The 26,106-nt window shown below is 34.6% G+C and overlaps 1 protein-coding gene across 2 annotated transcripts in view; it reads left to right on the top strand.

Moving 5' to 3' along the window:
* Nucleotides 1–2,133: 2,133 nt before the first annotated feature.
* The window catches only part of CNTN5 (contactin 5), a 1,437,272-nt gene continuing 1,413,299 nt past the window's right edge, over nt 2,134–26,106 (top strand). For both annotated transcript variants that reach the window (XM_023740130.1, XM_004385875.1), the window contains exon 1: nt 2,134–2,428. The gene's annotated coding sequence lies outside the window, so the exon portion shown is untranslated. The remainder of the gene's footprint in view (nt 2,429–26,106) is intronic.

Below are 26,106 nucleotides of genomic sequence, written 5' to 3'. Positions count from 1 at the left end.
TTGAAGCACAAATTTCCATTTCATATTAATTGTGGGATAATGTCATGAATCATATGACTGTTAGTGTTTTCTTCTTTACATTGGCTACTAACAATTTTACTGGTAAACTTAAGGCCATTTCTAGTAAAATGAAAATACACTTTTCTCTAAAAATTCCATTCCTGGGCTTCATCTTATCTCTTCTACTATCACTTTATGCCTTGATTTTCGTGACCTACAATTTTTTTTTAGGTCAATTAATTTCTATAAATCAACTTAAATCCTTTCTGGCATAAGGCTGGTTGAAAAAAAATATAATGAAATATATGATAATCATTCCAAATGCCAATATTATCACATCACCTGTAGTATAAAGGTGTTCTAGGAAATAAAGAAAACTATCAACAAGCTCACCCTTTAAATCGTCCTTTAAGGCTGTACGTGTTCAATTATTTTAAGCATTTAAAAGCAAAAACCTCACAGCATAATTAAAAAAAAAAGGCTTTTAAAGCTTTTATGTGTTGAATCTATTTTGTGACATATTTAAAGAGGTTATAAAAGTCCTGGTGATTCTGTCTGTGAATCAGCTACACTTGATGTGAGAGTGGAGCCAGTGAAGCAGAGATAAAGCCCAGAAAAGTTGAATCTCAAAAACAATCCCTCAGTTAACACACAAAGAGAATAACGTAATTACTGGAAAGCGGGAAAAAGAAAATAAAAAGTATGGAAGGGTAGAGAAGCATTAAATGTGAGCACACGCATTTGTCTTTGCTATGGAACAAGAAATCAGCCTAGTTCCTGAGGGTAGCCATTAAATGCAGAGGCTGGGTGTTTGTACAACATCCGTGGAAAAGCCAAGAAACAGGAAAAGACTAATTTTAATTACCAGAAAAGCTGCAAGAGAAAGAACACAGAGCTAGTGGTAGAAGGCTTCTAGCTACAGGCTGTATGGCACTGTACTCCTCTTGCCCATTAGAGCCAGTCAGACCCCATTGGGGGATTAAATGAGCGGAAGAATTGGCTCAGTGCAGGGTCAGGCTGGACTCAGACACACAAGAAAAGCGGACACCAACGGACACCGGGTGTGACCCAAGACTCCCATACAGTTATATAGATATACAGAAATAGGAACACTACGTGGGATTTCTTTTCCACTAAATACGGGTGCCAAACGCATTACCTATGGCAATATATCGCAAAGGAAATGTAGTATAATTCGTTCAGCACACATTCAATTAACACTGGACAAATCGACAGAATTAGAGACTGACTCAAAGACAGAGAGGAAAAGCAGAGGGGAGGACTGGCAGAACAATGGCACTAAAGCTGCCATCCTGTGGATTTACTACCTGTGTTATTTTTCCAATTACAGCCATTGTGATATAAAAATTCAGGAAAAAGGGGTGCTGTCTGAGAGTAAGCCCAGCTATTTCCTTAGCTTTTTTAGAACTGACACACTGACACGGGGTGGGAGGTGGGGGTGGTGGAAGGGGGGAATCAAGGAGAAATAAAAACAGCCAGAGCCTAATAGTCCTTAGGTAAGATTCACAAGTGCATAAACAAAGAGAAGCCCTTCACAGTCAGGACCTAAGAAAATTCTCCAAAGTAAAAAAGTCTACTATGAAGCCAACCTAAGTGAATACATCGGTCTGTACTGCTGCTGTCAGAGGTATAAGCAAAAGACTGGCAATCAGAAAGAAGAGAGAATCAGCAGGCCAGGGGAGGAAGGAACTCTTGTCTGCGATCTCCCGTGCAGTAACCAGCCAACACGTTTGCTTTGTAATCTATGAATGTTAAACACAGAGAGGTTGCAGAGCCGGCCAGGAGAGGGAAGGGGTGGGGGAGCGGGGAGAGGCTCCGTACTTAAGGGGGAAAGGGTATACCAGTTGACTAGTGAGACGAGGAGAAAAACATAAAACCTTTCTTGAGGCAAACAGTCCTTTAAGCCCTAGGACATGCTAAATGAACCTTCTCAGCGAGAGACAGTGAGACTCCGGGCGAGGGCAACGGCGACAGCACGGGCGAGCGGGGAGGGGCGAGGGACCGCTCCGGGAGGACACAGCCAGTCAGAGGCGCGGGGCGCGGGGCGCGCGGACGCATTGGAGGAAAACACTCGGGCCCCAAATACACCAGCCAGAGGAGGCGCCGCACCTGCTTTCCAATGTAACCAACTACAGAGTGGGGGACTGTAACTGCGAGAAGGAGGCAGCCAAAGTGCCATTAAAGCTCTGGGGGAAAGGATGCATTACCTGGGTCCCCTCTTCAGGGAGAAGCAGGGAAAGCTGGAGGATTCCCTCTGAATGGTTAAAAACTCCGCAGTTCTCTTCTGCCACAGGCTGAGAAGGACTCCCCAAAACCTGCTCTGTTTGAACTGTGCCGACTGGCAGGAGGATGGGAGACAGGAACTGAGAGTCACAGAGGAAGGACAGGGGAGTCTGGCATCTCATTGGTAAGTGGCTGACATTCCTTTGCCAGTGACTGCTTTCTGTGATTGTGCACTTCATCTCCCAGCCACTTAGGATTTTTGACACACTCGCTTCTGCAAAGCCATCCTTTCTTGCTATATTGCCAGAATGTAAAAACTGTAACATGAATTTTTTATTTTAATTAACATGCTATTTTTCTCTGTTGGTATTTAATGTTAGAAAAGTTGAACCAACAGTAAATATAACCTATTTGTGCAAGTTGCATAATGTCACCAAATATAAAAGTAAACAATTGTTACAACTAAACTGTGAGGTGATAAATGCTAGGATAGTGTAAGAATTTGTCTACAAAAGAAACCAAATGTTCTGAAAATAGGATGCCGTTCTCAGGTATTGAATGTATGTCTTGCCTTATGATTGAGCAATGTGTTTTTGAGAATGGAGCCCACATAATTGTTAAAATTCAGTAAGGATGCTCTACAAATGAAGTTGTATGAAGTTCTGGATACTGAGAAAAGCAATGTCTTGGATTATGCTGAGCTTATTTCTAAATGATGTATAGGAATATGATAGATTAAAAATAGTATAAACATATGTTGTGACAGTCCAATTGAGTTTTAATTGGGAAAAGTGGGAGAGAATATTAATTTGCACATATATGAACATGGTATACAAAATGCTGAGAATTGATTCTGACAACTTAATATATTTTTAAGTTATTCTGACTAATTGTATTTTGGAAGAACAAGAATCAACTAAAGGATTTAGAATTATTTTAAAATTTTATACAACCTCTAGCATGGAAAATACAATTCAGTGTGGCAACTTTAAATGCAGGCTTGGAAGCAAAAAATTTTAAAAAAAAACTTTTAAACTGCAATTTGTGCAATACTTTACTTAAATTCAATTCCTGTATTTGTTTCTTAATTTTAAAAAAAAATCATTTACAGATGTCATACTTCTACCTTGATTCTCAGTTTTACCTGGGAGAGTAAGAATGAAGAAAGTAGATGTTCGTTGAGATAATAGCATTTAAAAAATACAGACAAACAGTGAGTTAAATTTTTAAAAATAATGGAGATATAATTAACTACTGTTGAAATACAGCAGAACTACAGAAATACTTTGACTATTACAGCAGCCTTAAAGGAGTTCATCATGATTAATATTGTGACCCTTAATATGAAAGAATTAGTAATGATTAGGCCATTATTTTTCCCACAGTGCCAGAAGTCAACTTAGGCAGATGTTTCTTTCCATATTTTCCTATTTCATGATCAAATTATTCTTATTGTAAGTTCTGAATGGACTACTACTATATTAAGTCTCAGACTTGACAGGTATATGTTTCCCCTCATTCAAATGGAAGAACAAAAATAATGTTGTTGACTATGTAAGAATGTGGTAAATAAAGTAAGTGATTTAAAAAAAAAGATATTACATGTAAAGACTAAACCTAGTGAAGGAAATAAAGTACAAAATTCAATGTTAAAAGTTAAAAAGAGGGAATGTAATGTAAAAATAAAATAGTATATGAAAGGTAATTTAGCTGAAGTGTGGTGGGGTAATATTTAAGGTATATTTGAAAATAGAGAGTCAGTGAAATGTTTATTGTAAGTGCCATTGTTTTTGTGTGGAGGAGGGAGACTTAATTGTTCTTATTTTAAAACTTACGAAAACTGGAACTTGATGAGAAAGCCTACTAGTTTTAATTTCTCTTTGATTCCATAGACAACTGAACAGCAAGTTAGAATTGTTAAAAGTTGGAAAAAGGAACATTACCACAATAGAGTAACCGAATGCACAATTTTGTTTCTAAGTTGCAAGGTCCATGCATGTCAAGGTGCTTTTAGAAATATATTCTGAAAAGCTACAGTTGTGGAATTTTTAAATGGGTGGCTGAAACACCTGAATGTGTCCTGAGCTGAGCAATACTTCAACTATTAGGTATCTGACACCTTTATTAAGTTAGGAAGCCTAGCTAAAATTGAACCAAGAATATACATATAGAATATTGTTTATTTAAGAAGAATCATTAAAAATAAATTGCTCTTGAAAATTTATGTGAATTTTATGTTTACAGTTAACTGAAATTGTCTATTAGAAGTATACTAGGTTTCTATATTTGTCTGTATTTACCAGTTTAAAAAAACATTCACCACCTTCAGAGTAGAGATAAGAGTATGCTTTGATTTCAAAGCCAACTTAGCAATAAGAACCAGAGGGTGTCAGTAAAGGGTAGAGGGCTCTCCAAATGAAGAAAGTAAGGGGATGTTTTGCTGGTCAAGTTTATTGTGGAGTTCATCTTACTTCTAGATAAAACAAAAGGCATATTTCTGTGAAGTAAAAATAAAATGAAAACTTGTTCAGAAGGCTGTATTAATGTAAAGATGATTTGACTATATTTAACTGGCTAAAACAAAGTTTTATAGCGGAGTTAAGCGCCCCCCTAATCCATCAAAAACTAATCTAAGATTTTATGAGGCTGAGATGTTTAACATATTGTGATTTGCTGAATCCGTCGTACTACACATATTTTAATTACTATTGTCTTTGAATTGTCTTTTTCAATTTTTTTTTTAATTACTAACAAGTTGGAGGTGTATTTCTGCTAATTTAAATAGATTCATAGATTCTGAATTCAAGAGTTCACAATTACACGTCTCCTTCTACTTCCTGAAGATACAAACATAAGAGAGTTGTGTTTCTTGCAAGATGCATTTTTTAGTACCGTTTAGTGTTACAAAGCTGTGCTAATATGGTAGATAAACTTCTTAGCACTTTATAGCAGGAAAGAGGCTGGTCGGAAACTCAAAGCAGTAGAAATCCCTGCACAGGTCTATTTTCTGGCCATTTGTAATCAATAATTCTACATTAGAGGCTGGTGCATTTTAAAAAGTAATGAAGTGTATAAAACTCCTTAACACTTAAGATTTAGAATTAAAAACTCTTATGAACTACGCCCCGCCTCCCTACCTATCCACTTGTAATTGATTTCTCCCTTTTCATTTTTGAATATTCAATTTTACATTTCTAGAAAGGCTCTCATAAATGGAATATTATCAGTTTATACTTTTCCATACATGGAACTTTGTTAAACTAATTATTTTTATTAAAAATGAATAAAACAAATTTGGTAGTGTTTCATAGACACAGTGGATATGAGAATAATTTTTTAATGGCTTTATTGCATTTTTTTTAGAAAGCTATAGTTTTACAATTATATTCTTTCACCAAAGTTATTATTTTGCAGTATTGAATTATATCTCTTGCACTTCTTATAAGACTATATATGTAATTTTATTTTTGTTCTTCCTGTTTTAAATATTTGCATAAGCTAAATATAGAGCATTTTCACCCATATACACAACTATAAGTTAAAACTCAAGCCTTCACTTTCTTATTTCAGAGTATTGCATTTTTACATTATAGCCTAATTAAACATCAGGTCATAAGAATAAAGAACTAATCAAAACATAGAAGCTCCTCTTTTTTCCAATGCAGGGAAATGGAACTCTAGAAATAGGTCATAAAGTAACTGTAAAAGATAAATCAAAGTTCTGTTTGTTTTATGGAAATCAAAAACCCTATCTTTTTACCATTTCTTAATCTAACACAAGATAGTGTGAGATTTATCAATTTTAAGAATCATTAGAAATTACAGTCATGCTTTTCCCCCCATGTATTTCTTAAGCTGGAATTTTTTGTGATCACCATCATTTTAAACAGTTTCGAAGATGTTTCATTAGATGCATTTACCATCACGGGGGCAAAATTGATTTTTTTTTTTCCCTGTTCTTCTCAGTGGTCCCTTAATAATCCACAAAGACCTAAATAACTTGATGCCCTGTGGATACCATTATTTATTTATTTTTTCAACAAATGAACTTCTCTTACCAGATCTGACAGGACTTGCCCATTTTCTCTTATGCCAATCATGGTTCCAAATATTTCCCACACTTACTTGCATAGACCAATAAAAAGCTGAAATCTTGATAGAAAGCAAGGGACTAATGTGTTTGTATGAACTTTCCACCAATCATATCTTTAGTCTGTGTCTTTACTCTGAAATATGAACTTGCTTAAGGGTTAAAGTAACTAATCTGAACATTATTCAATTTTTAAGAATTGTATTCTGAGAAAGAAGGAAAATGAAAGTATTTTATTTATCTGAGTGATCAAAAACTCGTTCATAATCATTGGCTGGAAAAATATAATTATATGTATAAGCATATATGCTCTGTAGCATTCTTACAGCTGTTAAATGCTCAAGGAGAGCATCCCGTCTTCCATTATGAGCTAGTAGGAACTACACCATATGGAGCTTAGGAAGAGAATTTTGCTGATTACTTAGGTGATAAAAGGTGGACTGAAATTCTCTTCCTTTTGATAGTCAAAATATTGGCAGAAATATTCACTATGAGGCTAAATAAAACTAAGGGATTCATATTGAGGGAGATGTTATAATAGGATAACAATAGTAGTAATATGTCTACAGGCATAGCCAGATCTTTTAACATATTTTCACAAATATTTCACTATTTTCAGGAGTTTGTAGTTATGAGATAAATAGAAGAGAAACACTGTGTTTATTTGGTGAAAAATATACTTTTAGGTACATAAAGTTTCATCTTTATTTTCTTGAGTATTTAATTTTGTATTTAAAGTTTCAGCAGAAGAAGATCTTTTATGAAACTAAACCAAATATAAAGGTAACATTCGAAAGGTTTAGAAAAATATTTTAATTCTTCTTGGGTTTTGTTTTCCAGTTTTTATACAATAATTTATTTTCAATGACACAATGTTTGCTGAAACACTATTGTTCATTATCCCCTACAAAGTACAGGATTAGACTAAATCCCTGGTAGATAAAATGAAGATTAATTGGAAGATACAGATGAGTGACAGTAAGAATTTAAAAAAAGAATTCTAGTTTCCTAGAAAGAGAATTTTTGTTTAATTGACATTTCATGATCATTAAATTTGAGATGGTTTCCCATGCACCTGAAAAGATTTAAGTGCTTAAATATATTTCTAAGAAAATTCTAGAAAGTTACACAGATATCTAAATTAGGCTTTGTTTTTTGCCTTATTTTAAGTTATTTTGAAACTTTTCATATTCTTCTCTTAAAAAAATAGATTAATTTGATCTCCTTTCCCTTATCTCAAAATTAATAAAACAGATTTGTTACTGACCATTGATTTTTCTAACTTTGAGTATTTTCAGTGATAGGAATTTCAAAAGTCATAGAATTTATAATAGAATTGAAACCTTAAGCTTCATAATTCAGTTTAACACTCTCTTCTGCAGTTATTCTAATGGCACTGTGTGAGCTAGGGAGTGAGAACCCCAGATGCTAAAATAACCATTTCATTAGAAATCAGCAAAAATAGCATGAGTTATTGATGATAAAGAAATTATGAGGACACGTAGAAAAGAGTGACAGAGTAACAGCGTTTAGCATCGGAAGAAGACTTACAGAGCTCCTATTTTCACATATTTATCAAAAAGACTAAGAAACCAAAATATAAAGAGGTAAAGTGACATATTCAAGATTGTATGTAATAGAAATGATACCATTAGAATCCAATTCTCTTATATTTTATTTCTAGTTCAGAGCTTTTTATACATTATACCCTTTTTTTTTTACTGTGAAAAATCTTAATTTTTTTATCACTTAAATCATGATGAGAACATACGTATATATAATTTCCTTGTTGCCATTCGTATGTTAATAACTGAATATCTGTAAAACTTTTTCCTTTAGCAATAGCAATTATAAAATCCAGTTATATTTACACAGAGGAAATGGCCATACTCAAATCTTCTTACACCAAGAACTGAAAGTCTAGACAATTCAACCCGCTAGATATAAATTTTTTCACAATCAATTTTGTGTGCACTCCACAACTAACTAAGGGAGGCTTTTAAACTGACTTTTAGTTAAGAAATCTGGGGACGTTTGGAGTAACACAGTCAAGTAGTAAAAGGGACATAAGTTTTTTTTTCCGCTATATATATGTAAGGGATCATCCATTTCCTTTGTTAATACTTTTAATACTGTTCTTTTTTCTGGATTGAAAGTTTTGTTACAGTAATAATTGCATAATGGGACAATAAATGAAATAGGAACTCAACTTGAGAAATGTAAGTGAGCAAATATTTCTGGGTATTGGCAAATTTGAATATAATTTAAATCATGGGCTTTTTTAGGGTAATAACAGTTATAGATCATATGATAACAAAACAGAAAAAAAGTCTCTTGAAATATGTACTGATCTTATGAGTCTTAAAATTCAAATAAATCAACTTGAATATGATATTCCTTTTACTGTTATATTACTAAAAGAAGGTGATAGAGAATAAATTTGCATCTGTAATAGTATTTAGTCATCATTATATCTGAACAAGTCTCACCTATGCTTAATTTTAATAATGTGACATACATTATATTAGAACGAATCTATACATTAAAATTTTTCTTCAGATACAAAATAAAAACTTCAAAGTTTTTCACACTTGAGTAATTTGAAAATTGTACAGAATAAAGTTATTAAAATAATTAACTAGATTCTGTGTTTTCCATTCTAAGAGTTAATTTGAGACTATAATCCATTGGCCAAGATGGGCTCCCGTGGATGATAATTGAGGGTGATGTGAAGTATCTGCAGACCTAAACATGGTAAACCATAACACAAGCATAGTGCAACTAATTGTAAATGCAGTTTATATATTGCTGAGTTTTCTGGAAAATAATTATTTTTACAGATACCTTCTTTCAAAGCTTTGTCAAATTATGACAAAAAAATCTTTTTGTGTGTATGGAATGAATTCAAATTTTAAGAAGTTTTTTTTACTTTAAGTACTGAATATTTAAAGGTGACGGGACAAGTATAGTATAAATGAGGTAAAAGACTGACTAAAAAGATCCACATCTAATCTGAGCTCTTTTCTGCTCCAAGCATTTAGCCAAATTTGCATGTAACTGTAGTAGCAAATACAAAACAAGTTCTCTAAGTCCAATGAATAAATTTTCCTTATCAGCACTAACTTTGAATTCTTTAATATTTTTAAAGAACAACAACCTTAGAAGGAAAGATTAAATCAGTTTTTAAGTTAAATCATCCAGAATTTATTTTATGCAAATTTACTGTATTAACTGTGTTAAAAACATACGACTATGTTTGTTGTTTTTCATTGCTTAATGTGGTCTTGTTAGTATGTACTTCAAAGAGTAAAATTAATGAAAAGTAATCTTTATCATGTTTAAAGCAAATTGTACATTAATTCAGTCACTGAAATGGTCTATTTTAGATTGTTGCAGTATTATGCAAAAATATAAAGGGGAGTAAGTAGCTCACGGCCTGGTGGAGGAAATAAGCACATGAAAACTCACTGCCATCCAGTCAATTCTGACTCTTAGCGACCTTATAGGACAGAATAGAACTGCCCCATAGGGTTTCCAAGGCTGCACATCTTTACGGAAGCAGATGGCCATGTCTTTCTCCTGCAGAGTGGCTGGTGTGTTCGAACCAACTTTTTGGTTAGCAGCCGAGTGCTTTAACGGGCTCCTAGTAAGCACATAGGGTGAGTGTAATTCAATGTGAAATGTGCATCGATAGAGTTATAAACAGGTAAGATGCAAGTTTTCAGTATTTCTCCTTTTGGAGACTTGCTATTTTTCTCCTACTGAGTTTTTCCAGCTTAGACTATTTCATGCTAGCATTGGTTGTGTAATTGCTACATTTACTTCCCAGTTGGTAAATAGTTTTGAAGGAACTTTGGCTCCAAGATTCACCTAACCACCTTAAATGAATGTTGTGTTTTTCCAACATCTCATTATTCTGCTAACTTTAGTATTTTACAGCCATCTAGTCTGTGATGATCCAGCTGAAGCTGAGACAAAATGTGGCCTAGATGCTATGAATAAATGCAATTCCTATATGTTGTTATAAATAAGCTTGACTTGCTTTCAGTTATTAAGTATGACATATTACTGGTGTTGTTGAAACTTATTTTATAAGGGTGGTTTGATTGTGAATCTTATGAAACTTTGTTTAGCCAGGCCCCTTCCATATAGTAATAGCAGCAGTAGCAGAAGTAGTAGTAAACATTATTTTAATAACTATGATAATATATCTAACATAAGGAGGCAGTATGGATTATAAAATTTGGTGTTTGCATTTTAGTATTCACTCTTGGCTCTAAAACATATTAACCGTGTAACTTTAGTAAAGCTACTTAACCTTTCCGTGTCTCAGTTTCATTACATTACAAATGGAGTTAATAACTATCATGAGGTTGTGGTAATATATAATTTAAAAAAACATGTAATTTTTCAAGTGGGAGAAACATCAGTAAATTAGTTCTGGGAATAAATTTTTATTTTATTCTAATTCTCATGCTAACATATAAGTCTTATGTTGTCTATCTACCATAGTATTCTATTTTGGCATCAGGTACAATACTATCCTAATTATGGAAATATATACTGAGATCTATAGAACATGAATGTTTAGACATTATTCTATGTGTCTACTCTTTATTTAATTAATTTACTTGTAAGAATTGTGAGGATGGCACAGAACTGGGCAATGTTTTGTTGTGTTATACATAGGTAGGTCACTGGGAGTTGAAGGCAACTGGATGGCTGTTGCAATAAGACAACATAGGTATTTCTTACAAATCTAGTGTGCTACCGCTCGCTTTTGGAGATCCAAAACAAGTGAGAGGTTTAATCGCTGATAATGGAGAGGTGGAAAATTATCTCAGTCAGTACAAAACTTACTAAGAAATTTAAAGAAGATACACTAGTACATGTAACTGTTAAGGCCTTGGTCACACAATCCAATGGCAACAGAAATGATTATTGTGGGGATGGATTAATCTGAATCCCCAGACAAAATGACAAGCAGTAGGACTTGAAAAATTTGCAGTTATGGATTGTCTAAAACTCCATTTCAGAGGGGAAAGAGGTAGAAGACAAAATAAAAGATAGAAGGAAATAGAAAAGTAAATTAAAAAAGAATACTTTGTAATGCAAAGAGAGAAGTTAAAATATGTAAAATGGGGAAATTTGTAGGATTTTGAGAAACAAACTGAAGAATTAGGATTTTGTTCGCAAGCAGGTTTGTTATGATTTGGATATGTCCCTCAAAATTATGTGTTGAAATCTTAACCCCTGTATTTGTAAAATGAGATTTGGAAAAAGGGGTTTTCTTTTGTTATTTTAATGAGATCATACAAGAATAGGGTGGGTCCTGTACCTAATCACTTCTGAATTATAAAAAGAGCAGAATAGACCCAAAAAAAAAAAAAACATGCAGTGGGAAGACAGACACATAAGAATACCAAGGAAGACAGACACTTAGGAATACCAAGCAAAGCCAAGAAAGTCCAAGGAACTCCTGAGGCTACTGACAAGGAAGGACCGTGACCTAGAGTTGATGCCCTGATTTGGGCTTTTAGCCTCTAGAACTGTGAGAAAATAAATTTCTGTTCTTTAAAAACACCTACTTATAGTATTTTTATTATAGTAGCACTAGATAACTAAGACAAAGAGGATACTGTTTTATCTCAAGATTATATGATACTTAAGGGAAAAAGAAAAGTGGGGCAAGGAGCCAGGAGACTCAAGATTCAACCCCAGTTTTCTGCCTTACTGTGACTTTGAACAGTCACTTGCCTTCTCTTTCTCAGTTTACTAATCTGTCAAGCAAGAAGGTTAAAATCAATGAACTTCAAGGACTTTTCATGTTTTTATCCACTGTAATTCAGTGACTGTGTGAGTTATGAGGTTTTGATGAAGAAGAGAATTGAAAGAAACAGTTTTAGAGATTGACAGCTGTGTCCAGGATGGACTCCACTAAACAGAGATAATGAAAGAAGAGACCAAGTCCATGGTAAGGACTTGGGGAGGCCACAGGAAGAGCACTGACTTGTTAGACCCAGATTTAATCCTGAATCAACTTCTTTGCCATGTGTTTTCTTGAGCAATGTAATACCCTTTATAAGCTTCCATTTGTTCCTCTACAAAAGAATTATATTAATGACTACCTCAGAGTTTTTATGAGAAATAAAAGAGACTTTATCGATGCGGGAGTCAAAATCATTTCCTTCATGCTTTTGGGTATAGATGCTTATCTTAGTTATCTAGTGCTGCTTTAACAGAAATACCACAAGTGGATGGCTTTAACAAAGAGAAATGTATTCTCTCAGAGTCTAGGAGGCTAGAAGTCCGAATTCAAGGTGCCAGCTCCAGGGTAAGTCTTTCTCTCTCTGTCAGCTCTGGGGGAAGGTCCTTGTCATTAATCTTCCCCTGGTCTAGGAGCTTCTCATCACAGGAACTTTGAGTCCAAAGGACTCGCTGTGTTCCTGTTGTTGCTTTCTTGGTGGTATGAGGTCCTCCTGTCTTCTCTCTTCTCTCTTTTATATCACAAAAGATTGGTTCAAGACACAACCTAATCCTGTAGATTGAGTCCTGCCTCATCAACATAACTGCCTCTAATCCTGACTCATTAGCATCACAGAGACAGGATTTACAACACCTAGGAAAATCAGATCAGATGACAAAATGGTGGACAATCACATAATGCTGGGAATCAAGGCCTAGCCAAGTTGACACCTATTTTGGGGGAACACAATTCAATCCATGACATTGCTTGCAAAATCACTTTTTATTCTTCGGTTTAAGGAATATTTTAAGGCAGAAAAAAAAAATTCATACTGTGTACATATACATGGGAATGTTCACTCCAGTATGCCAAAGATTATGAAAACCACATTTTTTTTTCTTGGCACAATTCTGTATATTCATGCATATTTGCTGATAGTAACATTTTATTTTACTGGTTTTAATTTTATTTGCACATATTAAAAGAGATTATCTGCTTTGGTCCCTTTTGTTTTGTTTTGCTTGAAGAAAGAAAGGCTTTTATGTCACATTTCAAAATTTTTAGAACATAGATTCTATTTTGGTAGTAGAAGAAGATGCTTCAAATGTTGTTTTTGAATCCCATGTGATAGTAAAATGGTATAGTTTATATTTATTCGAAAATAATAATTTTACCCAATTATTTTCTTCTTTTACTTTTATTATATTTTGCTACTTTAAAAAGTGTGATCTTGTGAAAGTGGCTTGTGCTGCAAATATGGTTGTTGTTACTGTTAGGCTCCGACTCATAGCGACCCTATACGACAGAGTAGAACAGCCCCATAGGATTTCCAAGGAGTGGCTGGTGGATTTGAACTGTCGATCTTTTGGTTAGCAGCCAAGCTCTTAACCACTAATTCATTTAAACAAATCAAAACAAGTCTTGTAAATTGTGTATTGTCATTGTGTTTTAGATTTAATTTCACTTCACAAAATTATTACAGATATATATTTCTATGTTTTTTTGACTTGGCTGCTTTAACAATGGGCGCCCTGGTGGTGCAGTGGTTAAGAGCTCTTCTGCTAACCAAAAGCTCAGCAGTTCGAATCCACCAACCACTCCTTGGAAACCCTATGGGGCAGTTCTACTCTGTCCTGTAGGATCACTACGAGTTGGAATCAACTCTATGGCAACGGGTTTGTTTTTTGTTGTTGTTTGTTTGTTTGTTTTTTGACTTTGGCAATTAGTTATTATATAGAAAGCACAATTTGTGTTTTATTTGGTAAATCATGTTCCACTTTAAATGTTTATGTCCTTCATATCTATACAACCACTTAACCTTTCCCAGAAATATTTATCAATTATTCTACTCTTACAGAAGATAAAATACGGTAGAAAGAAATGGAAGAAAGAAATATTTAAAAATAGTCTCTTTCAAAAAAGTGTGATAAGACTATAATGGGTCCAGAGTTGTTGGATATAGAGGAAAAAGAAAAGTGAAGAAAACCATAAAGCAAACAGGAGAGGGAGCTGATCGAAAGCAATTTTACACTGTTCAATGAGGAAATGATTAAATAAATATTTGTATCATGAGCTAGTTTAAAAAAATGCTTAGATTTAATATTTCACCTGAAACAAAGGTGTCTTTTCATCTTTCGTGCATGTATTTATTTATCTTGTATGTATAATAGTCTTTAAGATATAAATACATGGTTGATTTTTCAAGTTTGAATACTGAAATGCTGTCTATTCAAAAATATCATACAGTCACTTGGGAGATATTAATTTAGAAGAAACAAAATGACTTAGTATTCTAATTTCCCATTCTTATTATTTCTTCTCTTTAGACATTCTGTCTGATCATATTTCTCCTACATGTCGGAACCTTAATAGATATTTAAAAGTTAAGACAGATATCTCTATTTTTCAAATGAACTAGCTTTTATAAACTTTAATATCTGGCTAGTGTTTGCCTTTAGCTAATGTTTAGGTAACTTGTCTATCTCAGATAAATTTCTTTTTTATCTGGCAAAGTTATTCATCACTGGTTCCTTTTATTCTTCCATTTCAATCACTCCAGGGGAATTGATGTTTTCTCATGAGGAAAAAAGAAAACTCAAATACCAGTAAATGCATCTTATTAGTCTTTTCCCCTAAGTAAAAATAATGCAGACATCATTTTAAGGATTAATTTTAAAAGGCATTTCTTTGTAGAGGAATTGCTTTTCAGTATATATATATAAACTCATCATTTATAAAGAGTGGAATAGTGTCCTAGAATTATTTCAAAGATGATCCTCTGGTACTTCCTGTTAGAGCACAAATGATCTTTTCCAGTGGATGTATTGTAAATGTGAAGACCACATGCTAAAGCTGCTCTCACAAGTCAAAATCTTGACTGAAAGAACACTATTGTCTTCATCTCTTTTTTATTCTATTATTATGGGATTGACAATGAGAAGAATAAAAAGAACATAATTAAAGATGAATCTCCCTCCTAAAATAGTTTCTTTGTTCCACCCTCCAGAAGTAGCCATCATCAACAGGCTTTTGTACACGTATTCTTCCAGAAAATGCTATAGCTTTTTTTTTTCTCTTAATATAAATGTGGGTCTCTACATAGCAATATAAACAGATATCTAGTTTTTAAAACTGGAGACTAGTCCATGATAAAAATATAACATGCTTTATTTAAATAGCTCCTCAATTAAAATTATCTATTTATTTTTCATATGTTAACACAAATAAATATGAAAGGAAGTTTCTTATAGATGCATTTTTACATGAGTACGAGTAGATCTGGAAGTAGAATTGCTAGGACAGTGAGAATGTACATTTAAAATTTTGATTTATACTACCAAATTTCCCTGTACTGGGATGGTACCAATTAACATGCCCACTAACAGTGTTTCAGGATGATTGTCTAACACAGCATACTAACCAACTTCTTGTGCTATACCCATCTAAATAGATAAAAAAAAATTATCTCATTTTTGTTTCAATTTGTGTTTAATATTTTAAACATCTTTTGTGTGTTTATAATACATGTTGTTTTCTTTGACCTACTATTCCTGTCCGTTCTCCATTTTACTTCAATTGAGTTGATCCTTTTCCTATTCCCTTTACATATTAACAGAAACGCAGAAATAAATAGGAGCAAGTCAATTAAAAATCCTTTGCAGTACTGTGAAATTTTCAAGGAAACAAAATGCACAACTGTGAAAAGATAGAGATGTTTGTATAAAAAGCATTGTCTTCCTTTTTTCCCTCCATCCTACTCATAAGAGCTGTGAAAAGACAATGAAGAGAAGACAATTCTACCTGAGTAGAGCAGAAAAAATCTTCAGTAGGAAACACAAAAGCAAACAAACAAACCAAAATCTGGATAAATGAGCATACTCATTGTCAATCCACTCTTCCAAATCTCACTCAGCCAGCATGGTTCAGGGTATCTTTTCATCTTTTCTGGAATAGTATCTCCAGATAGCTCCCTGCCCCTCCCCTGCCCCCCATTCTCTAGCATGCAAGATCATCGTGATGGAATAATTTTCTGAAGACACAAGTTTTGTTATACCATTTCTTTGCCCTAAATGCTTTAATGGTTCCTCCTGTTGGAAGAACACATTTCTGATTGTGCGGTATGTCACTAAGGGGCCCTTTGTCCTTACATATAATGCTTTAAAGATGTCAACACTGAGAAATACTGCATAAGAAACAGTGGATGCACTCCACTACTAGCTCTTCTTTCTTGGTGGTAGCAAGTTCCCCACTCTACTCCAGGATTGGCTGTCTTTTAAGCATGGTGGGATAGCAAAACTAACCAATCTCCTCATTATAATTCCACGCACCTTATACTCTTTAGTATAGCCCAGAACACTGTGAGCCCTCAATGAACGTTAGCCATGTTACTCTTATACCTCTGCATAGGTTTGGTTCTAGTCCTTGACCTGAAAAAAATCAATGAAACTACTTTTTTGTCCAAGTTGTCTTTTCCTAATTCTAATGAAGAAACCAACCTTACATATTCTTGAAGGAATTATGAAAGTTTTATTTTTACTTAAAATTCAAAATCCATCGACTTGCTGGATTTTGCTACATCTATATTGCTTGTTACAAAGCATGTAACATTGCTTGTTACAAAAACATGGGCAGTACACCAATGCTTATGTTAGCACTACTATAACATGGCCAAATAATTTTAATCTTATATATTTTTACAATTGTATAGCAGTTCCATAAAGTTAAAACTTCTTAACATAAAAATATCAAGAAGTGTCTGTGTGATTATATATATACACACACACATATATATACACATATATATGTGTATATATAATTTTACAACCCATTATAAGGTAATATATTGGAAAAGTGTATAATGAAAAATGATGTTATCAAAATATGTTTGGATTTCACCATTGCACCAAAGCACAAGTAGCTCTGATAAGTAAAATGTCTCATACGCAACTCAATCATAAACTTAATTTTTAACTGCAGTCATTATATAATTCCATTACAATTTAAGGAATTAGCAACTGGCTAAAATGCCTCACTTCTCTATCAAATACTAAGGTTATCATATGAAGAGTAAATAATTAACTGAAAAGGCATTTTCTCTACCTTTTCCACTTAATTAAAAATATTCTTTCTCAGATGACTCTTTTGTGGCATAGTTCAAAATTGAACATGATTATCATGTTCCTAAATATCAATTGTGTTTTTGCCCAGTCTTCTATATATTTTGATAATTGGACTAAAAATAGATTTCATCAACTTAATGTCATAAGTTCATATAAAAGTGCCAGCAGTAAAAAAGTAGTATATTTGTTTTAAGAGATAAAAGTAAAGAAGAAAAACCCTAAAGCGGGTTGATTCCAACAATGCTAACGGCGGTTCTCAGCTTTTCAGATCGTTGACTATATTTAAGTCTAGGGGCATGCTATTAGTCTCTTTATTCTCTCTGCATCTCTCTTTCGTATCTTAAGATACGATTCTTTGAGGCAATTTCTTCTGAACAAGAACTCTGTGTTATCAATAGGAAATACTATTGAACTGCTTAAAGGATCCACATTCTTACTTTTTCTGTCACTAGACAAACTCAGAAAAGCCATGCTGCTGTTCATTGTATTCCTTTTGCCTCAGTAGAAAACACTAAAAAGAAAATGAAATGGAAGACCAAGACTTCCTTTTGAGGTCAGGGGAAAATAGAGAACTTGCAGGTGTCAAACACAGACACTAGCTGGAGTCACATATGTTCTAGTGTTGCACAATTAAAATTGCCTTCTCATCTCTGTGATTTTATAGGATGGTGTGGAGTTGCTTAACAAGGGAAAGGACAAATGAATGTGTGTACTTGCTGAGCACTGAATCCAAAAGCAGAAAAGAAACCAATTGTTGCATTAGATTCTGTGGTCCTTGTGTTGAGAAATAGGCTGCCCAAAGGAATCAGCAGTATCCTATCAAACATTTAGAAGGAATGCTCCTTGGCGTTCTTAAACTCCTGTGAAAAAGTGTCACAGATTTTTATATTTAAGAAAAATATGCAGCATCTCAGTAGCCAGGAAAAAAAAATCCCTGAAATTAAGTTTCATATATCTACCTTTATTTTTTCAGAAATTTTAGGCAAAGATTATTGGATGATGGGGGCGGAGGGGTTGTTTCTCTTCGATTTAGTTTCACAAGGGATAAAATCACCCTGATAAGAATGATGATCTAGGAAGTATCTGCACAGTAGCAGAGGATGGGAATTTGAACAGTTGAGGATATTGTTACCAAGTAGCCACTCAAAAAGGAGAAAATACTGGAGAAAATGACAAAGGATGATAAAGTATAACCCAAAAGCACGCACAATTTGAGAGAAAAATAAGAAAAAACTAATTTAAAGACGAAAACCAAACCATTTTATTTGTTTCTATATCTGGTTTTTTTTTTTTTAACCCCAGATACTATGTTTGAATACTCTCAAAGAATTAATGCATAGCTTAAAGTATTAGTAATGGCAAAAATTCCTGTGGCAAAATTTCACCATAAAATTAATTATACATAATAATGGCATTACATTATATATGAGCTAAATATGGCGCCAGCCTGAATAATTAGCATAATACTTATATTTGATAATATTCTAGGCATTATATTTACCAGTTAACTGCATTTCCTTCCTCATAGTTTAAGTTTTAAAGTCTGAAGCTATAAAAATTCAAAGAGAAAAACAAAAGCAATAAAAAATATTACGAGTTCATGCAAAAAATAAAAGTAAAAAATGAGTACAATTCAATGCAGCCTAGGTTTAATTGCCTTTACTATGTACAAGACAAGTTGACATTTGGGTGGCACAAACATATTTTTAAATATTAGCAGTGTATCAAGTTTAGTGTGAACATTTTATGCATAGAGCAAAGTCTCACAATATCCATTATTTAAATGGTTTTGCTGATGCATGTATTGAGACACTAAATTCTGTATTTGTGTATGCTTTCAACTACCAGTTATGGTAAAAGAAGGAAGAGCCACTGTCACAAACCTAAAGTATCTAGCATTACCATTCTTTAGTCACAATTTTAGGGTTTATTATAAAATTTAAAAATAAATAAAAACTGTACAAAACACAATTAATATCCTACCAGATGATGATGATGACAAGGAACCTAGGAAAAGCTAGGCTTCTCTTACATAAAGAGAAAGAAATGTAATGTTTTAACTTGAACTATTCTCCACAAACCTAGTATCTTATATTCATTTACTAAATGAATATATTTACAAAATTGAGTAAGACATGAGCCCTGGCCTTGACTTTTCAGAACACTGCCTTATATTTCACTTGGTGTGTTTTCACTATCAAGAACCAACTCCATGAACTTCTTTTCTCTTTATTTCATAATTTACCTGCATATTAACCAATTTCTTTGTCTCAAAGGAGGAAATGCCTCATTCCTTTTCAAACGTTTTATTTCCACAACTGTTTTTGTTCACACACTTTCTTCTCTTCTTGACGGCTTCCATCCCTCAGATTTTTGTTGTCTGTCTATTATCTTCAGTTTTTCCACACCTACAGCCTTCTTTCTTTTGACTGAAACATATGCAGGCTAGACCAGTCTTAAAAATAAAGTAAGCCCTCTTCTATTCTTGCTTCTACTCAAGTTTTTGTTATATATATGTGTGTGTGTGTGTATATGTGTATGTTGTTGTGAGATGCCTTCGAGTTGGTTCCAGCTCATATTGGCCCTATGTAATTAATGTGTGTGTGTGTGTATATGTATATGTGTATGTGTATGTGTCCATGTGTACAAAACCCACACTTCCCTTCTCTTTCAAATTCATTGTTTGCATGCCTTACCTCTCCTCCTATACATTTTTTAAGACAATTTCACTCATCTCTTTATTCCCATCACAAAGCAATGTCTGGCATGTGACAGACTCATCAAATGCTTATTGAAGAAATACATCAGTGCATGAATTATACCATTTGCTTTTATTTCAATATGATTGCCCTTATGAAATAAAGTTTTAGATATCTTAAATTTTATATTCCTTATATTTGCTATGGTAATGAATGGCATAATACCAATAAACTGTATCTCTTAATCTCTCAGTTTTTAGCACAGATAGAAAGTGATAGTTTTTGGGAATGTGCAAGTGGCTGCCTATTATATGTAAATGAATTCATTGATTGTGATGGCCCTTAGTCAATAATAATTACTAAATATTTTTTGTGGACTAATAAACCCCTAATATGGCCATGATACTAATCCAATTTGGTGAACAATGATTTCATAGAAACAGTAGAAGCAGCCCTTGCATATAGTCCTCTATATATGCCAACATATTTTCCACCTCACTGTCTTTGCACATACTGTTTCCTCAGCCTGAAATGTTCCTTCCTCTCTCTTCACCTGAATACTTTCTATTTTCAGATCTAGAATATCACTTCCTCAAAAAGGCTGCCATATAATTAATGTCTCTCTTATGTCTCTCCTTTCTCTCTGAGCAAAATTGTTCTCTTTATTAAATCTATCATAATATGTAGTTTTATAATTATTTGAACATTTATTTGTTAATTATGTCTCCCTCCTACAGAGCACTTCCTGTCTTCAAGCTCTGTAAGGATTAAAATTTTGGTTTATGTATTTAGCAATTAGCACAATGCCTGGAGTATAGTGGGCATTCGACACATACTGAATGAATGAATAAATGAATGAGCACAGATGCAGACTGAGACAACTGTTTAATGAAAATCTCCAATAACTAAGGAACTAGTGTTTTCATTGATCTTCTCTGTATGCCACTGTAACTCCTATGGAGATGCAATTCATACATTTAAATTTGAAATTTAAATTTAAATTTCTCAAGAGTGATAGTTCTCTTTGTTGTCAGGTCCAGAACCTGACACACATCTTACATTCTTCCATACAGATGTCTCCTTGAACTCTGAATTAATTTGAGCAAAGCCCTTCCTTGTCTTGATTAGAGAATGGAGAATAAGTTTGAAGAAGGAAGTTGGGAAAAAGTGTATTTTTTAAGTAGTATTTATAAGGTTCATTTCCTAGAATGTTGGTAAGAATAAAGAGTATTAAAACACAAAGTGCCCATGGAATTAACTTCTAATTTTATTATTTTGTCATATTATTATAATTAGAGCTTACACTATCAAAGATCAGGTGTGATATACTTAGCTAAAGGAGAGTAGGAAAGTATAATGACATATAATTAAGGAGTGGTCATTGATGTAAATGAAAACTAACTATGGGGAGATTTCTATTTAAGAAAGTATCTAAAACATGGTTAGTATTTAATTCTTTAGTGCTTTTAACCTAGAAAAAGAAATCTCATCATAATTTCCTAAATTACTATTATTCACAGTCATGTTTTATACTCATGCTTCTGGCTCACAATGAAACTAAGACAGTCTCAGTTTAATGGCAGAAGAGATATTAGAATTTAGTATATTAAATAGCATTAATTAAAGATCTGCTGATCTGATCTAGAATTTCTGCCTGACGTTGATTCAGAATGCCACCTGGAGTGGCCTATCCTCCATAATATATTTTTTGTATGACCATCTCTAAAAATGGCATAGCAAAGGCATCTGACCCCCTCTAACTTCATGAGGTGGAGAGAGAATCACCATCAGCATCAGCCCAAGGCTGATTACTGTGAAGCAGAGGTCAGACATACCTCCTCTCTCCAACATGCTGAACAGTTCTGACACCAGCTGGCCCTCCATGGCACTCTCTACTTTTCTGCTGGGTTCAACAATTCATTGTAATGGCCACACAGAACTCATAGACAATGCGCATGATTATGGGGTTTATTAGAGAAGTTAAAAAAAAAAAAAAAAACCAAACCCATTGCCATCCAGTCAATTCCGACTCATAGTGACCCTACAATTCACAATCAGGAGTGACTCAGGATACAGTTCTTCAGTAGGATAGCTTCTTGGCTGTGTCCACAGGCAAGCCTCTCCCTGGCCCTCAGCCTCTCGGCCCCTGGCTCCTTAGGCCTCTTGGGCTGGCCTGGCCTTTGCCCTCTTCAGGCGAGTGTTACAAAGCTCTTTAGCTCTACTGATAAGTGCCCAGAGGCACCCCACTCCACCAGTTAAGCTTCAGTCTGAAGGCACTCAGCTCTCTAGCTCTATGGGTGGGCAAGCCTAACTCTACCAAGTGCCTGGAAGCACCCCACTCCACCAGCAAGCCTCCCACTTGAAGGCACTCAGCTTTCTTGCTCCGTGCCCCAGGAAGCCCACTATGCTATCTCCTGCTGGTCTCCTGGTTCTGCTGCCTCTGCTGCTGCTGTTTCTTTGCCATTGCTTCTTGCCATCTCTCACCAGCTCTGGTGTTACAGCTCTCTCTCTCTGTCTCTTGGGTCTAGGAGGATGCACTCCACTACTAGCTCTTCTTTCCTGGTGGTAGCGAGTTCCCCACTCTGCTCCAGGATTGGCTGTCTTTTAAGCATGGTGGGATAGCAAAACTAACCAATCTCCTCATTAGAATTCCATGCACCTTATTTGCATGATCCCATCCACACAAGGGTACCATGTACCTTATTTGTATTGTTAGCAAGCTGTCCATTCCCCTTGGTAGGCTACGAGCAGTGTATTTGCATAGTCCCACCCAATCATTTGGTGGGAGTTACAAGACCATGGAGAGAAGGGCCAAATAAAAGCAATCCATAGTACTGCACCATCTGAAGTCTGTGGGTATTTTAATGATAAATGAGATAGTGTGACAGAATTGCTTTAATGTCTCTAATAGTGTAATCTACCAGCTATTCAATAAATGAAAATAAACTAAGTTCCTATTATGCACTGTCACTCTTGCTGTTAGTTGCCATTGAGTCTATTCTGACTCGTGGCGACCCCATGTGTGCAGAGTAAAATTGTGCTCCATAGAGTTTTCAAGGTTGTGACCATCCCGAAGCAAATCGCCAGTCCTGTCTTCTGAGGCTCCTCTGGGTTGGTTTGAACTGCCAACTTTTTGGCTAGTAGTCCAGCACTTAACTGTTTACACCACCCAGCACTACTATTATGTGCTTGCTATGCTATTATAGCACTAATTTAATAATATTCACTGCAAAGACAAAAATGATGCTTATAAGATCTCATAGGTAAAAAATATAAGGTAACAATCCAATAGTACTATAAGATATTGCACTTAAAAAATAGTTACATGCAAGAAAACCAGGCCCTCCCCTAACATTTGTAGGGCCTAGGATAAGAATACAAATAGTGGCTTACATATTATATGTCTAAATATTTAGAAGTTATAAAGTAAGCTAACAGACTTTTATTCTTCAGCTTTGATAAATATATCTTTATAAGTCCTGAAAGACCAGTTGTGAATTTGGATTTTTTAGACTCCTTGGAGTTTGGTACAAAACGTGCAATCTGGAGGAAGCTGGCACGAGGTCCCTGCCCCTAATCTGCAACCTGCCAGTCTTCGTACCCACACCACAGGGGCTTTGCAGACATAGGTAGACACTCCGGTCCATGTTTCCGAACTCCATTCACCTCTCTCACCTTCTGGCTACCCGTCAGGTCTACAGGTGTGCACACCTGTGGGCCGACTGAGTTGGATCCAGGAAAGAGGCCCGTATAAGCCCTGGACATAGATCTTGGGTCATTTTGTCAGGGAATTCTGAGGTTTCAGGTATTCTAAGGGTGATTTAGAGCAGGGGACAGTGAGCACAGGCTCTGCATGGGCAAATCTCCTTGGCCTCCAGAATCCTTTCCTTGTGGGGAAGGACATAACTGAGAAAAGCCAAAGCAGGGCCCCCCTACAAAGTGTCTGGCCCAAGATGGAATGATAATAATGAAAACATAAGCAAACTGTTATGGGGAAATTTCAAAACACCTCTCTAATATCAATGTTACTCTAAAGAGAGGAGCACAACAGTAAACGAACTAGTTCAAAACTCAGCCTATCCACTTAATAATCTCTAGTTACTTAATCTCTTTGTGCCTCGCACTCCTCAACTATAAAATGATAGTATTACCTCATAAAACAGTGCCTGGGACTTAGTGAACACTAAATAATTATTAAACCAAACCCAAACTCATTGCTGTCGACTCAATTCCAACTCATAGCAACCCTGTAGGACAGAGTAGAACTGTCACGTAGAGTTTCCAAGGTTGTAAATCTTTATGGAAGCAGACTGCCACATCTTTCTCCTGTGGAGTGGCTGGTGAGTTTGAACCACTGACCTTTTGGTTAGCAGCTGAGCACTCTAACCACTAAGCAACCAGGGCTCCTTAAATAAGTATTAGCCATTATTATTTTGAAGTGCTAACCAACGCCTCCTGTATCTGAAGATGCATCCCATTTAAGATATGTACAGGTTAATACGCTCCATTTAAAAAGGAAGAGAAAATAATTTTAAACCAAGAGTAACTTTTCCCTTATGCTATATAGAAACTATATATGCTATATAGAAACTAAGCCTTTATTAAATATTAGCTGTAATTATTATGGATTAAAGTAGCACAAAAATCATTATTACATGTTGTTGTTAGGTGCCCTCGAGTCAGTTCCGACTAACAGGGACCCTATGTACAACAGAAAGAAACACTACCCAGTCCTGCGCCATCTTCACAATCGTTGTTATACTTGAGCCCATTGTTACAGCCACTGTGTCAATCCATCACATTGAGAGTCTTCCTCTTTTTCCCTGACCTTCTACTTTACCAAGCATGATGTCCTCCTCCAGGGGCTGATTGCTCCTGATAACATGTCCAAAGTATGTGAGATGTAGTCTCGCCGAACAAAACTTGTTCTTCCTATATACATTTTTAAAAATGTCAAAAATATTATTAGTATTAAGAAGTGGTGATATTGGAGCCTGATCTTATCATTTGGTCTGAGGTCTAGCAAAAAAATAAAAATAAAAAAAGGGTGTTTGTGTTTGTGTGTCTCAAGAGAAGGACATTTAGATGTCAATGGTAAAGTATAAACTTTAACATTGTGTATAAGTCAATAGTGTCACAGTCTTCTAAAATTTCCAAAGATTGGACAAATATATACATATATATATATTTGCTATATTGATAATATGTAAGTCAGATTACAGCAATTCATCATATTAAAGCTAATCAAGAAATGTAGCTATCTGAACAATGAGAATAGCTTTTTCTCAGTAGGACCAACCATTCAGCTATTGAGTATATGATATTTTATCCTGATAATCAAAACTAATATTAAAATACCTTAATTGGCAGTGATATAAACTATGACACAGTCTGATATTTTCATAGTTCGTAGGCAAATTAAACAAGTATTCTACTGCTATGAAAAGCATTTCAGCTTCCAGATATATTTTCCAAGCAAATACTTTCTTTTAAATTGTTGTGAAATTTATACTCACGAAAGAGTACAATCTGTGAGATTTTGTATGATTTGTGCAGTTATGTTAAGTGTGTCTCACAGCTTTCAAAATGTGTTTTAAAAGTTAATTTTTTTCCATGCCTTTTTTTTTTTATTGTACCTCAGATGAAGGCTTACAAAACAAATAGTTTCTCATGAAACAGTAGTACACATATTCTTTTATGACGTTGGTTAACAACCCCACAACATGTCAACCCCCTAACTTTTCAACCTTTTTTTTTTGGTGAAAATACACAGAGCCAAAGATACACCATTTCAAAAATTTCTACATGCACAGTTCAGTGACATTGACTACGCTCTTCCAGTTGTGCTGCTATTCTCACTTAAGATGAAGGCTTATAGAACAAAATAGTTTCTCATTTAACAGTTACTACACATGTTGCCCTATCACAATGATTAACAATCTCACAGCACATCAACAATATCCTTACTCAACCTTGGGTTCCCTATCA

Source organism: Trichechus manatus, unplaced genomic scaffold (assembly GCF_000243295.1).
Source record: "Trichechus manatus latirostris isolate Lorelei unplaced genomic scaffold, TriManLat1.0 scaffold00148, whole genome shotgun sequence".
In the NCBI taxonomy this organism is placed as follows: Eukaryota; Metazoa; Chordata; class Mammalia; order Sirenia; family Trichechidae; genus Trichechus; species Trichechus manatus.
The sequence above is the reverse complement of the archived record's forward strand: the minus strand, read 5'-3'. Positions and strand labels throughout refer to the sequence as shown.